Source organism: Triturus cristatus, chromosome 7 (genome assembly GCF_964204655.1).
Source record: "Triturus cristatus chromosome 7, aTriCri1.1, whole genome shotgun sequence".
NCBI lineage: Eukaryota > Metazoa > Chordata > Amphibia > Caudata > Salamandridae > Triturus > Triturus cristatus.
In genome coordinates this window covers 194064358-194082289 of record NC_140590.1, presented here as the reverse complement: position 1 = coordinate 194082289, position 17932 = coordinate 194064358, and the positions used below count along the sequence as shown (strand labels likewise).

Below are 17932 nucleotides of genomic sequence, written 5' to 3'. Positions count from 1 at the left end.
GTCGTTTGCCCCAGAATTGCCTCCAGCCCATTCGTGTACAAAGAGAACAAAAATGGTGAAAGTACACAACCCTGTCTTAGTAGAATCAAAACAATTCAGCTTTAGTATTGAGCACCCTGAACTTCATCAGCACTGGCCAAGGCATTCTTCTAGGTTAATCTTTTGGATTACACTTATTCATTTACAAATTAAGCACTGTCAATATGTACCATCTAGGGAACATGACAAAGAGAAATCTGCACATATTCTGAAACATAGGGCAATCTGTCAGTAGTGATGGGGAGGGAAATTTCTCTCATTTTGCCTCTTTCTTCCTTTCTCTTTCTCTCTTGCACACACCCTCTCTTCCAGTCTCTGTGCCCGATTGACAAAAGGACTTGCGACTCGTGTAGTTATGAGTATAGAGTCTGCGCTCTCATGGAGGAGTCTCTGCACTCACAGTGGAATTTCTGCATGGCACACTGCATAGAGTGCACCGTGCAGAAAATTCTCCAAGAGTTCGGACACTTCGCCGTGAGTACTGACACTGTACACCATAACTTTATGAGTCAGAAGACTCTTTGTGACTAGGACTCTCTCTGTAAGAACTGCCTGAAGCCATTATCAGGCTTGTGATAGAGCAGCAGACTGGCCAGTTTTTACTGCAGTTAATCATCAGACTTCTGTTATCTAAGGGAAGAAGTGGTGGGCTCTGATGCTTCCCATTTGATATAGAACATGAACAAGACTTTGCTTCATATGCACCCTATGGAAATCCCTCTTCCATTGCTAGTACTCGCTTATGTCATGCACATACACAGTGCCTATTTGTGCAGTCGTAAAATCACCAATAGACATTTTTTCTTGTTCCCATATCATCACTCATCTATGTAACAGCTTCTAGTCCCTACTTTTCTGCCTCACCCCTTGTGTGTTAACTGATGTGGTATTCATTAGCCTGACTTGGTGGTATTTACTATTTTTGTTTTATAAAAACATCCCCAAACAGACAGGGTCCAACAGTTTCCTAATGTGCTTGGGAACCTTTTGGTCCTCCTAAGGGCCATTGTCAGCAGAAAAAGCTGCATGAAAGATCTCATGTCAACACAGAATGCAAAACTAAGAGGCTCTTTTTAAGGTTGGGAGAGGCATGCTATTCCGATTATGTGCTTCTTGCTGTTATTAGCTGATAATGGCAACTTGGTCTCTTGTGTGTTGTTTGTTTATAAGGGGTTTTCTAATGTTCAGCTTGGGTAAGGGTAGAGGCTTGGTTCCTATTTACTTTTTAAGTATATTTTAATTGGCTTTTCAACTTTTACATTATTAAAGCAATCATTTCAACAGTGTTAAACAGTACGCACATTTTGTGGCATATAAAGTTATAGCATAAGTCTTTTGCATTACCGGTTGTTTTTTCCATCATTACAGAGTTTGCGGTGTAAAGACAATCATAATTTGCCAATATCTTAATGGACTTTGCACCCTTTTTATGTGTATTGTTAGACTTGGCATCTCTTGGCGTGTTTTCCCTGAGTTTTTGCTTTCTGACCTCCCGGTTTTGACTCTGTTTTTGCTGGCGTAACATTTCTGCGCACTTTTCACACTGCTGATCAGTGGTAAGGTGCAGGCGTCCCTGTGCGAAATTGTGTTATGTATTGGTGTTTCCATGATTGGATATTTGATTTACTTGTTAGTCCCTAGTAAAGTGCACTGAGTGTGCCAGGGTCTGTGAATCAAATGCTACTCGAGTGCCTGCAGCATTGATTCTGGCACCCACGTGAGTAGCCCTGAAAAGGTTCTTCAGACCTGCCATTACAGAGTCTGCGCGCAGTTTGTAACTGCCATGCCGACTTGGCCAGTGCACACACTTGCCAGTCCCTAACCTTCCCTTTTCTTACATGTCAGGCACCCCTAAGGTAGGCCCAAGGTACCCCTGTGGGTAGGGTGCATGTGAAAGGTGGGACATGCCCGGGTGTGCGTGGCATGTCCCGATACTGAATTACAGCCAGTTTCGTTTTTCACTATTACAAGGCTACCGGTTCCCCATAGGAGAGAATGGTAGGTTCGTTTATAATATCTTATAAATGTAACTGGCCCAGGGAATTAGGTAGGAAAATGAAGTATAGTATGCCTTAACTCAGAATCTAAAGATGCATCTTTTAGTGAAGGTGATTTTTACATTCTGTGTTTGAAAATACCACTTTTAGAAAGTAGGTATTTTCTTGCTCAGTCATCCAGTGTGCCTCTGCATATAGTATGTGGACACTGTCTAGGGCTAGTGACTCCATATCACTGACTCTGGAGAGTGTACTTGATGGTTTGGATTCCTGGATTGCTACTAGACTGACATCAAAAAGAAGTGACAGGATGAGAGGAGGCGGGTACAGGAAACATTTACTAGAATAGTGGTCGCAAGACCACTTCCTGGTGGGCAAACTAGAGAAGGGTGTCCTCACCACCATTCATACCCACCTGCTGCATGTGCAACCATAACACAGGTAATGTGAAATTATTTAAACAATGACTGTATTAGATAAATGAGTACTATAGACTAGGAATTTGACTGTGGAAGTCACTTCTAGTTTGTGCAATTAATCATGATGATTTAGACTCTCATCTGTTTCATTTTGTCTATTGAACTACAAGCCCCAGCATCCCATGTACTGGGAATGTTAACTTTCATTTTCTCATTCACAAACAGTGACCCATCTCTGCTGGTTATTACAGTTTATTCTGATATAGGGCACATAAACATGTGCAGTTAATAGTAACCATCACAGTAATTGAGTAAATATGTTAGGAGTTGTACACAATCATAATTTGTTGGTTTTGTCTGTTGACTTCTAAATTTAATTTCCAAAAAATCCAGAGTAGATCCACCCACTGGAGCACATATTCCTCAAATTGAAGAAAGACAATGTCATGGGGCAGTTCAATCAATACCACGGCACAAACTCATAAGTAAATATGGCCAGAATTGGGTCCTTTGTATTACATTGTGATCAGACAACCCAGAGATAGTTTACAAAGAATTCATAAATAGTCTCACACCAGTGAACTGAACTAGGATATTTTGACATGTGTAGACTCGAATGGAAATGAAATTACACTGATATCATTTTTGGCCCTGTGATGCCGTCCGGGAAAATACCTACTACAAGGAACTCTACTCCACTTGCGGGCGTGAGACATGGTTAGACAGCACGCACTAGGTGGATGTTAGCCAACTCTGTGTAGAGGACATTACGGGGACTGAATCACTGGGGTTCTCACTTAAGGATACTAGTGGTGCTCTTTATACAGGCCTGCTCTGCTATAGACCACCAGGTGGCACTTCCCATGGCTATCAAGAATTGATTGATGCAATGTATAATCTATCGCACTCCCACTTTAAGTTATTGATCCTTGGAGATTTTAATCTCTGGGAGAATGGTACCCTTGGGATAGCGTTTAGAGAGCTATGCCAGGCCTGTGAGAATGTTAATTTCCAACAGCTGGTATTGCATCCCACTCATCAGAATGGCCATGTGCTTGACCTTGTTTTTTGTGATGAAAGAGTCACAACTATAAAGGAGATACTTCCGCTATGCTGGACAGACCATTAGTTGGTCCTTTTCTCTTTAAAAGTAGCTAGTCACCAAAAACTAGCTAACTATGTGACTGTCACTCGAAATAGTAGAGAATGGTCCAAAATATATAATACTAACGGATCTTCCTCGACTTGTTGATGATGGATTTGTCATTTATGAGTCAGTTGGGATGAACTACCTGAATTTGTGTCATCAGATTACCAATTCTCTAGATCAGATAGCCCCCATGAGGAAAGCTAGAAGATGTAAAAAGACTTCTGCCCCTTGGTATAACGAAGAGCTTAGATTGATGAAGACCAGCTGTAAACAAGCAGAAAGGAAATGGAGAAGTAATTACTTAGAGAAAGACAAAGTAGCCTTAAAAAATCTGCTCTATTCTTATAAAGAGCTGATAGGTAAAGCTAAGGCCAAATATCTTGAGGAGACCATTTTACATTCATCTAATAAATCTCAAACTTTATTTAGCCTAGTAAGAGGTTTATCCAACCCAGACTGCGCAAAATCAAAAATTCTGGCATCGCAAGAATTATGCGATGATTTAGCAGTTATTTTCGAGGACAAGTTAATAAAATCTTAATTGGATTAAAATCCCCTGCGGATGATGATCCGCATCAGTACATTGGTAATGACATCTCAATGAACTGTGATATAATTGATAGGGAACATCAACTTCTGGATCATTTCCAGGTTCCCTCGCAGGAGAAATTTAATATAATAGCAGGTGGCATCTCTTCAGGTTCCCCTATGGACCCACTTCCACACAAATTCTCGAAACTGTTTGGCGGTGAACTCTTTCCACATCTGTATCAACTTTGCTGTCAATCTATAACTAATCGTGTAGTACGGGAATGCTGGAAAAAGGTAGTGTTACCCCATTGTTAAAAAAGGCTGCATTGGATCCCTTGTGCCCCTCTAACTACAGACCCATCTCCCTGCTTCCATATCCGGTTAAGATTTTAGAGAGGATAGTGAGCAAATCTCTCTCAAAATATGCTGAGGATAATGACCTGCTGAACGATGTCCAATTTGGGTTCCGTCCAGCACACAGGACTGAGACTATCCTGGTGGCAGTCTTGGATGACCTGAGATTGCGGGCTGACAGTGGTCAGACAGCCTTTTTAGTGCTGCTTGACATGTCAGCCGCGTTCGATACGGTTAATCACCGGATCCTGATTAAGAGATTGGAGGAGATGGGTGTTGTGGGTAGGGCATGGGACTGGCTGTACTCCTATCTTTCTAATAGACAGCAGGCAGTGACTTTGTCGCCATTTACCTCTCAGAATAGAGATGTTAAACACGGAGCCCAATTTTGTTTAACCTCTATCTTCGCCCTCTTATTGTCTTAATAAAATTTGGCATTGATGTCCTAAACTATGCAGATGACACACAGCTTGTCTTTTCCATTGAGGGCAATAATGCACTGTCTTTAGAAAAATGTCATGATTGTATGCATAGAACAGCAGAATGGCTGAAAGAGAATTCACTGCAATTTAATGGGGGAAAAACTGAGGTCCTGTACTACACCGCGGATAAAGCTCAATGACTTCTCCCAGTAGACTTTTGGCCAGGTCCGGCTAACAACTCTTTATTGCCCGCTAGTACAGTGCGCAATTTAGGAGTGATGTTGGACAGCAATTTACAACTGGACAACCCAGGTGAACAAAACGGTGAACACCTGTTTATCTCTGATCCGAGCCCTTCGGAAGATACTTCCATTTTTACCTACCTCACTTAGACCTCAAGTGGTGCGGAGTATTGTCGTAAGCAGAATAGATTACTGCAATGCTCTCCTTTTAGGTGCCCCAGTTGCCTTGATAAAATAACTACAAAGAGTGCAGATTATGGCGGCCAAGCTGGCGTTAAACCAGTCTCATAGAGCTTCGGCCTCACTGGCCATAAGGGATTTAAATTGGCTACCCATTGCGCAGAGGATTCAATTCAAGGCACTTTGTATCGTCTAGAGGGCAATACATAAAACTAGACCAAAATGGCTGCAATGGAAATTTGTATGGTACTCCCCCGCAAGACATTTGCGCTCGTCCTCTGCTAATCTGGTTTGTGTTCCCCATGTTAACAAAGCTCGTATGGGTTGCAGATCTTTTAGTTTTACAGCATCCAGACTTTGGAATGCCCTGCCTCCGGAGCTTAGACAATTGAATACTGTGTTACGTTTCAGGAGGGAACTGAAAACCAGATTATTCCCCAGGGATTAGATCTGCCTATCCCAGTTAGATATACGCAGTGACTGACTGGTAATCAAAGCGCCAGGATACCCTTGGGGTGACATTAGCGCTATACAAGTGTACCTTACATTACATTACATTAGACCCTGGTAACTACACTTAAAAAAATTACTTTATTGAAGGCTCACACTATTTATTATTGGATGGTATATTAGTAGTATGTGATGTACATCTAAAATCTCTGATGCCACTCACCTCCATATGCGCAGATATGGTTCATAAGAGTATAGTAATTCATAACACATTGGCTAATGAAAGGATGACATTATATTTTAATTGAATTACTATAGTATATATCAAATTGCTTCTATTGTCTCATCTAAAGAGGAGCAGCCCTAAATATGCACATCTATGACATACACATGTAAAATGATTCACATCATCCTTTCTCTTGAAATATGGATGTGTGTGGTACATTACAGCTTCTGTCAGGAGCTTTTTAGTTATCCAAAGGACCTTATCCAGTGATTTGGGAGACATTCTGGCTGTAGCAGTAAGACCCACTACCATCTATTTGTCAGTTAAGTGTGCCATAGAGTACAATTTTCTGAAGCATCTGAGTTGGTGTGTGATATGTTCCCAACATAATCAGTGATGTCTGTGTTAATTTTGCTCGTTCACTTATAATTCATGCTGAACATTAATCAAGTTGTCACTTCTTTCTAAAGCTGAGGGGTCAAGTACCATGTCTTCTGACACAAAATCAAGGAGCTAGACCAGGTTCAGCAGCTGAGGCCACAGGGGATCTCAATAGCACACAAAGCTGTGGCTGAAACTGGGGAATTTAATTTTGCATTGCACATCTGCATTGAATACCTCAGTGCTACAGTTTGAGCTGTTACATGTAGGTATACACAATCCAGGTGGTATGTGGAACATCAGATAGATGCATAGAATATTTGTTCCAACCCTTGTGTTGTAGCACTTTATATACTATGGTAAATATGTATCATGTTGCAACCTGCATTAGTACACCCCTGTGTTGGCACCCTCTGCCCCTGTACAGGCACAACAAAAAACTGTGCAGGCACCCTCCGCCCCTGTACAGGCACAACCAAAAACTGTGCAGGCATCCTCTGCCCCTGTGTAGGCACAGCCAAAAACTGTGCAGGCTCCCTCTGCCCCTCTTCCCATGTCCGTGAATAACCCACAACTGTGAGGGCACCCTCTGACCCTTTACAGACACAACCAACAACAGTATGGGCACCCCCACCCTGACCTTTGCAAAGTAACACACCTGCACATTGGCACCAGTGAAAAAAAACACTTACTCACAGAGATCCTTACCACCACAATTGCAAAGTCACAAGACAGATCACCATGATCACTGTAAAATATAGATGTTCCAAAAAATAAAATAAAAAGTTTTTTTCACAATTCAGTACTTCAATACTGAGTCGATTAATACTTGATGATCATCAAATTGGTACTCTGTTTGTAGGCTATGTAACTGATGATACATATGTGTGAGTACGACATGTAGATTTGTAGCACCATCTGTGTAGCAAGGTATCATGTTTAAAGCACAGTTAAATACCTACCAATGTAGATGTCCATACTTTTAATCCAGCATATATAATGAAAAACACAAAACAGAGAGAAGGATTTGAAGAAAAATGTCTATATTGTAGAAAGTGTAAGAAAACACATTTAAACACAACACTATCCATTGGAAAGGAAGAAAACATTTAATAAAATCTTCTGGCAGAATGAGGAAAGGAACTTGAAGGTGGTTGGATAAAATATATGATACACGACAGGATGCATCAGGGGAAATTGTCTAAGTACAAGCTGTAAAATCAATGTCCACCCTAAAAATATTGTCCAGTCACTGGCCATCCTCATCTTCATCCTTGACCACAATGTTCAAATCTCCATTGGAAGATGCAGGACAAGATACCCCACGGGAGCAGAAACATGAGCGGTACAAAGGATAGCAGAGAAAACAGAGAGGGAAATTGAACTTGGAGACTCAACAGCTGTGGCCTAGGTGGGTCGTCGTGACAACACAGAAAATATGGGTGCACCCAAGGATGTGATGGAAGAAATAAGGCTGTCAACATGACTTGATTATGACTCTCTGAACATCAGGATCTTACCCTTCAGCTCCTGGAAGCCATGAAAAAATACATTCCTGACATCTTTACTTGGCACCATCACTTCCTGGGATGCAGACACAGGAGAAACACCGAGGGCTTTGGGTTGAACATTAGGGGTGTGGTTTGTTGGGGCAGATGTCTTCCTCAGCTCTGCTGGACATGTACTTGGAGGAGGAGTAGTGGCAGAGTGTACAGATGCAGGCCAGATGGACCACGGGCCTCAAGAGTTACAGAGGGGATGGTGGCAGACCCAGATGGTATTGCTGCAAGCTCAGGGGGCACCATTTCAATTTCAAGTTCTTGTGGGCCAGGAGGAGACACACATTCATCTTCCCCCTGGCTGGTAATGTCACTCTCAACATCACCCCCGCCTCCACCCGGGCTGCTGATGTTGCTGGTGTTGGATCGGTCCGGGTGGGTGTACTACCACTTCCTGCTGTTTTGTCTCCCTCTTCCTCCTCGTCTCTGGTGGTATCCAGTGGACATGCCCAGTGATGAGCTGAGGTGCTCCTGATCTTCCCCTGCTCCTGTCAAGATGTAATATTGGCCAGTCTGGTCCACTGAAAATGAAGACAAATAATTATGCAGATGGTGTACAAATTAAAGAATTTAAGAAAAAGGTCACGACAGCATAAAGCAAGTGCTGATTTTGTACTTCAATCTCACTAACAAATATTAAATGTTTTGGACCCTTTTGTAGGTGTACTGTCACTGTAATGTTCAGAATGTACTTACACATTAACATCTTTATCAACGTTGGTCAGGATTCTCTTCAATATGTATTAACTCTTACATGCAGCATTAGTGCAAAGTGAGGTCACTGACATCTACAAATAATTAACATCCAACTTAATTTTACAAGTTGATTTAGTCCTTAGTCTAGATCGATATCTTCACAGCTAAAAGTGGACCCAGCTTTGTCCTTTAATGCACAGCTCCAACAGTTGTACACTTACTATCAAGGTTCATCTATTGTGTAGCATAGTGAAACACAGCATGAATTCTTAATGTGGTGTACATATGCACAGATGGCCTTGGATATGACCTTTTCTAAGTTTTCATTCCAATGTTTGGCCTATTCCTTGACAACATCAGACACTTTACTGCTTTGTTTGTGCTGTACAATGGAAATCACATGTGCTTCTTGGTACAGCTCCATATATATTTGAAATGACATACATGGGAAGTCATGTAGAGGAAATAAAATACAGGAAGTTGAAGGCCATTGTATGGTCATTCTGTGCCACCCTCACCTCAGAGCAACAGTCATCCTGCTACTCTGTTTCTCAAACCTGTCTCCAACCTGGCTGAGTAACTTGATGACAAAGCACCCCTTTCCGGTGAGACTAAATAGAACACCCTAATTGAGAGGGGGAGGGGTGACAAGTACCCTCAGCTTAATAGGAGCCCTGATAACCATCTCACTAATGCAGAGGTGACCCAAATCTGGTGAAATATTGCTGCACGGTACAGTGCAGTGGAGTGTCCCAGTGATGGAGCTTGATGTGTTGTAAGTCCTTAGAGAATGTGTTAATTTAACATTACCAGCTCAGACAGTGCCACCAACTCCTTGACAAATATCCTACATGATACTTGAAAATATCCATGAGACAGTTACATATGATAATATATAGGCATTAGACCTATATGTGGATTGCGTTCAGCATTACACACACAATAAAAAATGACTTACTTTTTAGTTGGATGCATGAGGGACTCTGGTTTTGAGCATGGACAATCAAGGTCATTACACAGGTGCACTTGAACCACGGTCTATCTATGACAGGCATATGGCTAACTCTACGTTCATATGTTTAATGTTAGACATCCTAAACACAAATCTACACAGATGCTTAGCATTATGCATTCAGTAAAGTGTGAGCATTTCACACATGCATCTTGCTCGCCATCATGATACAACCTGGGTAAACAGTAGATCATGGCCAACAATGTTTTGAACATTCCTAGCCTCCCTATGTCAGCACCACAACTAAAACATTAAATTACTATAGTAATTAACAATATATTATTTGTTGCATTTTGATTATTATTTGTCCAAAACACGTCCATTGAATGGACCAATAAGTGTCCAGCACAGCCTGTGACCCCCAAGTCGAATACATTTGTAAGTGCCATTGTCCAAAGGATAGTGTGTCACACAGTAAGCCACATATGAACAGTGGAGAATGTGTGATTGTTTGTAGTATGAGTAAACAAAATGTCTAAAGTTGACATCTAATTGTAAGCTCATGTGTTTCACACCTGCTTGTAAGTTGACATCTTGTACACAATGCCAAACCTCACTGACCCTATTCATAGACATGAATCATTGTAACACTTGGTGCTGACAAAGTTGTCAGATGCCCACTTTCCGGGACTGTCCCACACATGCAGTGAAAATTATGCCATTAAGGCAATAAAATCATTTGAGACATTGTCCACACTAATCTCTAACATGTGCAAGGAATGTGTGGAAATGAATATCTTTTGACTCTTGGCAACAATTGTTGTTTACACTCATTATGTATGTGTGACAGAGTAGCCTTAGAATAGAATTTATCTAAAGAGTGTTCCATGCTCACCAATCATCATTGACAACAGACAGTGAAACCACATAAAGCCATAACACAACTCGTTGCTCAAGAGAAAAAAGTGACATCCAGCTGGTCATGCACCTGCATACCCAGCCTTCTGTTTTGTACAAAGGCCTGGTTTCCTGGGTTCAGACCTAGGTGAGGGTTCAGAGGTATGTGTAAGTCACGACATACTCTAATGTTGAGCAAGACACAACAGGCTACTGTTTTCTAGTATTCATCTTCAGGGGAGTACAGCAGCACCTCCCCCCGAATGCCCAAGAAATCTGAATAGTAAGTTTAGGAGACCAAAAGTGCTTTCTATGATGACTCAGGTATGCATAAGTGCCCTTTTGTACCAACACCGAGGTACAGTGATTGCACCTCTGTATGGTGTGACTAGATGAGGGGAAAGTGCATATGCAGCATAAGGAAACATCCTTTGTTACGAAGGTTGAATCACTCTATGCCTTTACAATGCCAGCAGTAGAACAAATGCATCATTAACCAAGCATTCATTTAAGGCGCAAGCCATTACAACGTCTTGCTTAATGGGGCGCATTGGTGGAGTGGTGTTGGATTATAAGTCCAACACCTTGCCTACTGTTGTGCAGACTGGAGTTGGAGAAGTAAATAATACTAGTTCAAAGTCCAGTGCCCCCTAAGGCAAGTCATTGTAGCAACTTGTCCCCTCTGTGTTCCAGATAGCCCCACTTCAGGACACTCATTTACTTAAGAAAGACTTGCATATGCTGCTATCCAAATAGTTCCCCATCAATACTTTGTGTTGAAACCTACAAAAAAATCAGGGGTGGAGGTTCCACTACCTAGCACATTCGAGGGGGGAATCAAAGAAATTCTTGCAGACATTAGAAGCAAAGCATTGGCTGTGAGCGTAGTTGTAAGTAGCTACTCCTTTAATGTTGCTCACAATAGGCAACATATATGGGCTAGGAATGTTTTTATGTTAGCTATAACAAACAGCATGCATTCTTTAGATAAGGAGTTAATCATAGAAGTTGATTTTATCTTGGTTCTGGATAATGATAACATGTCAGGTCGGCAATCAGGACAGGTGGGGGCGAACTCAGCAGAACGGAGTGAGTAGCTGGCTGAAAATGGGCCAGACATATTTTTGGCACTCTACAAACCCCAGGGAAATTAATTATACAAGCTAGTTAGCAGCAAACAATTCTTTTGCTGGACCACATCATAAGTACTTCTTCTTTGCTAGGGTTGGTGGGAGTAATTGAAATAGGGGTAATGTCCTTTTTGGCCGAACTCCAATTTGGGTGCCAAGGTCCCAGCTAATCTCAACTCTATACTTCTGCAGGTTCTTTCTAGAAGAGAACAGGAAAGAAATAGAGGGCAGCATTATTCAATACACACAGGATAATAGTACAACGGGTTGCGCATACAGACACTATAGGACATCGTGAAGTCCAACTTAAGGGGTAAATATATTGCTATGTCAGTATCTAAGAACAAGAACCAGAATAGGCCTATGCTCATCCTTAGAACAGCAAGGGAGGGATTTAGAAAAAGAACACCACCAAAACAGGGCTCCCAAAATGTAGAAATCATTTCGTGCTGTTCAGATGCAATTCAATATGCTTTCAGCACTGATAATGTTATGGGCTGCTGAGAATGATACTGTAGAACTAGGCAGGGGGAACAGGACAGGCAAACCTATGGCTTGGAAAATGAGGGCATGAAAAGTCAAGAGCCACATTAGTTTTATCAATTTGGATTCAGGCTGTAATGCAGTTCCTACAAATCTAATAGGATTGTGTACATAGAACAGCAAAACTTTATAATAAGAGTCTTACTATGTAATTAGTAAATGTTGGTCTGGTAGGCCGGCTCAGAGTAATGTAATTAAAATCCTAAGCCTACAAAGTTGTAAGTAACCAAGAAGATGACTCTAGGATTCAGAAGAAAGTAATGGAAACAGATCTAGCACTTTCATTTGTGTAGTGATGAAGTCTGCAGCCAGAGTGTAGTTTCAAGCAGATCTATTGAGTTCAATTACAGTTAGTTGAGTTGCAGAGATACAGCCCCACCAGCAGCAGTCTGGCTGCTGCTCAGCCCATACTCTAACTGTCACACTGAAGCATCCAGGCACCCATACATTCCATTCAAGACCACCACACCACCATTCCATGCATCACATTCACACTGGCTGAGCAGCTAGGGAGAAATAAGTATAATACAGATTAGTACATATCCTCCTTTCATCTACAACACAAAGTAGAAACAGTAAATAAGAAAAGGTTGGAACAAAGAGAACCCTAACAACAAAAATGAACAACATTAGAGGAAAGGAAAGAGGAAAGTAAGCCCACACATGAAAGGATAAAAGCATAGAAATCAAGAAAAATCACTGTGGGTATGAAAGAAAATACGCAGGAGGTGTGCCAAAGTAAGTACAAGAGAAATGGAAAGAGGATTCAGAGAAAATATACAAGACATGTACAAGAAGTACAAGAACAAGAAGAATAAACAATGTACATGAGATGCATAGACAAATATACACAATATATATATCACCCACCCATCATCCTCCTATAATTATTTTAAAGAAACAGTATCAATGGGTGATGGACACCCGAACTGACTTTCCTAAAAATACAGGTGAATAAATGGACCAGAAACACGGAACACTTACATCCAACATCAATGGAAGAAAAAACAATTAAGGTGAAAAAAAGAAAAGAATGTTGACTGCTAACAATTCAGCCACAGAGGCTTAAGGGCAGACAACCTTGAGTGTGCACAAAAGTACGCACAAACAATGAAACACAATTAGAACACCTATAAAGAGGTTGGTAGCATGAACAGACAGCAGAACACAAGGGGCTTGTTCCCTAAAGAACCTTTTTTGGGAAGGTTAGAAACGTGCACAGAACCAAAAAAACACTCATGGGACTCTTAACCATTAGAACCCCAGTGTGGAGCTTAGAGTGTGAACAAAACTATTGAATACATGGGACTCGTACCCATTAGCAATAGAACATGGGACTCGTACCCATTAGAACTACATAGATGAGACTAACACCCAGTGCTTAATTTGTAAAATATGAAGTGCAGGTGCTCAATTGTTTGTCGGAGGCCACACCTACTTTTCACTGGCACCGCCCACTTTCTCCACTGGCTCCACCCACATCTTCAACTGGCACTGCTAAAAGTCAGATGTAATATATAACTGATCCGAATTTCAGCAAGGGAGCCTTCCTCATAGAAAGGTTTTGATAGGAGGTTCCTCTTCCCTGTGAACAGTGTAAGGTGTAAGAGCACTTTGCATCATTCACACATTGCAGAGATACAATCCTACGTGTATAAATCAGTATATAGGGAATGTTACATCAGATAGGACTACAAGGTATAGCAGTCACATGTCATCCATGATTGTCATTGTAGGCAATATAGTTTAAGAGTTCGAAGTCTGGAAAAGCGCAAATTCAGAATTTAAAACATAACAGCATTGTTAGGGGTTCTCTTCAATAAGAATTGATTTCTACCCAAATTAACCATTTTTGCAAGATTAGGATAATGAAAGATTGGGCAAAAAAACATATAGCTCTAATATATAACTTGCCGTTTGCATGCAGCTCTTTGATGACAGACTTGTTAATAGCTTGCTGTTCTATGATAGGATTTTAACTTACAAACTGCAAGTAACAAAAGGATCTCTCTGACAGAAACAGTAACACGCACTGACCTATTTTACATTATATGCACTTTTTGATTTGCATGGTAAACTTTCTTTGCAGCAGGTATATAACCCTGTACTACCTTTCAAGCAGTCACAACTTCCCCTAGACAAAACTCCTGTCTCTCTCCAGGTCCAGGAAGACGAATAATCACCAGAGTTATCTTGACATTTTAATTTATGCCTGAATATTACTGGAGCCCAGGAACTCGGCAGCAGGTGCTTTTAAAACAAGAATATACTGGCAAACTGACTCAGACTCACTGCAGTGCTAGTACAGATAGCCATTACCCACATGCATACCGTTATATCTCTAGATCTTCATCTTATATTCTACATTCATTTTCTCACCACATATCCCTAATTTCATTTGCAATTAATTTAAGCCTAAATGTTACCATAATTTTTAACATAACTCTAATTGTAGCTACAACCATTACTCCCAACCCTAAACGTAAATCAAACCTCAAACCCAACCCACCCACTATTCCTCACCCATTCGCTAATACCAACTCCTACCCATCACCCTCTTAGTCGAATGATAACATAATCGATGATAATGCAAATCATGATGATTAGGCTGGCATTGGTGACCTTCATAACAGGAAAATCCAATTCGATTTTCAAGATGTCCATAACAAATATGCATGAGGATATCTCAGATATATAATGAATTTCAAAAACGATAATTTGTATTTTGTTTTGGTCATGCTAAAATTATTCTTATTGCATTTTGCTATCCAGTGGGTCGATAAGCCTACAGCAATAGACAATACAAACGTTGAAAAAAATAGGCAACAATATAAATATTGCCTAGATGATGCAAGTGTCCGAGAATGCTAAGATCACTATAGTGGGTCTCTCTCTATGTGAGGAAAGTAACATTAAAATACACATCATTCTTGCAGAGGATGACTGCTTGAACAAAACTAAACTTTACCAGCTTGTGTAGAAATGGTAAAAAAAAAAAGTTTGTGGTGTTTGGCTGTTGTCTGCCACATTTATATCTTTCTCAGTAAGGAGGGATAAAATGAATGCCAACGTTTGTAAACGTTCTGTAGATTGCCGGTGGAAGAGGCCAGGCCACTGTACCCGCAATTATTTTCCTAAGCCAATTTGGATGTGCCCCTCCTTCTTGCATGTGCAAATGTGAGTTGGAGCTTACGTCACCAAGTCAGGGACAGAACCCTTTTTGGGTAGGCTACTTATGGGGTTGGGAGCAAGATAGGAAGAGTCCCTTCGAGCCATGTATCTTCCTTGGGCAAAATGGATGGATGGTTCAATTGTAAAGCACTTTAACCCAAACAGAATACTTTGGTCGAAACACAGCTTGATGTGTCATAAAGCACGCACACTCAGTGGAAGTGCCAGTGAGAACGCTGATGAAAAGAGACAAGCAAAGCATATTCATAAGCGTGGAAATGTCTCATTCTTATGCTTATCTTTGTGAGTGAAATGTGTTGCCTTATGGAGGAAGGATCTGATTGAACAGTTATGTTCTTCTACTCATTTATATTGTGTTTTTGCAAACTTCACCGCAGCCAATCTATGCATCCGAATAGTCCTGTCAATTTTTGATTTTTTTTTTATAGCAGATAACTACTATGACATGAGAGGACTCATGTGCACTGAAAAAAACAATGACATTCAGTGGTGTTCAATACCTGTGCAAGAGAGACACACTGCTGTAACGTGCAGCTGCAAGTGACCGCATAACGAGTAATATCTGTGAGCTTGCAAGTGACACCTTCATAAGTACTGACTTGCAATCCACAGCAGAGAAATACTTTTTAGGACGTTTACCTTTGATGTTGTAAGTATATGCGGTTGCCAATGAAGTCAGAACTGGACGTACCACACTGAACAAGCGAAATAAAAATGTCATAAAGTTACTGGGAATCTTCATAGACCCGTGTTCGATTAAGGGTCTAAAATGTTTGTGAAGATTAATTAATTGTTGGGGGCCCTCCTGACAGTAACCCAATTCACGGCCCCATTCTCCCGATTTTTTTCTAAAAAAATCTCCCACTTTGCTCTTCTGAAATGTTGGCATGTATGCAAATATCCATTACTCATTTTACTGTGCGAGTGTGAACCGCTGCGCAGCGTCACCTCAAACATGATGGCATGTTGAACTGAAATGGTGAACAGTGAGTAAACTTTAAAGCAAGCAGCTCAGCTCACAAGTGTCTCCATCTTTCACACGCTGCAATACCAGTCTAAAATAAAAGCAGCATTATTTACGGCCTTTTAATTACCTGATTCAGAGGCCTGCTACTGCACGTCATGCTCATGCTGCTTGCTTCTTCGACTGACACTGACGGCTGCGCAGTATGCTGGGGCGGGTGAAAAGTTGGGACACTGATTCACATTGGTCAATTGAAATGGCCCCCTCGAAGTAATAAATCTCAGACAACTGGCAAAAAGTTAAAATCTAGTGAATCCCAGAGACCTGATAAATTAATTTCCCATGGTTCACTACAAAACACTGGAAATGCCTGTATTTTCGATGACAATGGGGACAATGGGGACACCTGCAATTCCACCGGGGGAAAGATCGTGAGTGAGTTGGACCCCACCTTCTGGTCAAAAATGGAATGTCTGATTAAAAAAGCTTGTGTCCCTATTGTAACACGCTTGGACTCTATAGACTCTAGATTGACTTGCCTCGAACTTCAGCTAGCCTCATCACGGGGCAAGAAAATAGATTTATCTAGTGATTCAGGCAGAACTCAAATAGAGTCTGGTAAAGGTGGTAAGGGCCCCGATATGACAACTAGAATAGAGAACCCCACCCCAGTAGGAAAGCAGCCTATACTGACTAACAAAATCCCTGCCCCTGCTAATCTGATACATCCCCGGGATAGAAGTCCTGCTCTATGTACGAATAACTCATCAGGGTCTGACCCTGCTGAAGAGAACAGTTGTCTTTCACATAGAAAGCCTGTTTTTGTGGAGCTACAAAAGGAAGCACTGGCCATAAACACAAAGGGTGACGATGATGTCATTCCATCACACATTCAGCTCCCCCCACAATCTGCACCATATGTAGTGGTCCTGGTGGGGGTTCCGCCATTAGGTGGAGGTAAGAGGGAGTCACATCAGGAGTTAAGAAATAAATGTATCCACTGGCTTAACAAGAATCGCCCATTACCAACTCATGTATCTGCGGAAATTATCTTAACAAGAAGAGTGGGTTGGGTGGGGCATAGACAAAAAGCAGTGGAAGGTGACTGCATTGTAATTAATTTCAGGGATCGTAGGATGGCGGACTTCATTTGTAATTGGTTCCATGATGATAAAGCCACTTCAATTTATCCTCTTCCCCTATCTTACTTCTATGTAAATGGAAATGCTGGCAGGGGGGGCACACAGTACTCTGGATGGCAGAAAGTGAGGGGTATTGGAGGGAGGATACATTTGAGTAACAGATATAACGCACTATCTGGCCTGGAAGACTGCGATTGACTGACAAATAATATAAGGGGCCAGGTGGAGGCTAATGTTGCTCCCAATCGCATAGAGGTGGATAAAGCGCAACATAAAATAGCCACTGAAAGATTAGAGGATATCCACCCTCAGAACAAGGTTAATACAGCCCCAAAACTGCCAGAGACAGAGGCTACTCAAGACATATTTGACCCAGAGGGATTAGGGGTCATTGTGCAGGATCTGTCCATTGCCAAATCCCCCCCTACAGGTAGCATATTGGCTCACCCTGTGGGGGGCGATCCAG

General features: G+C 41.4%; 1 long non-coding RNA gene across 1 annotated transcript; it reads right to left on the bottom strand.

The window, feature by feature from the left end:
- Positions 1-7412: 7412 nt before the first annotated feature.
- Positions 7413-17090, bottom strand: LOC146809196 (uncharacterized). Its single transcript, XR_014966372.1, has 2 exons — positions 16455-17090; positions 7413-8471 (listed from the first exon to the last, which is right to left on the bottom strand). It is a non-coding gene; the product is annotated as an uncharacterized LOC146809196 (long non-coding RNA).
- Positions 17091-17932: the final 842 nt, after the last annotated feature.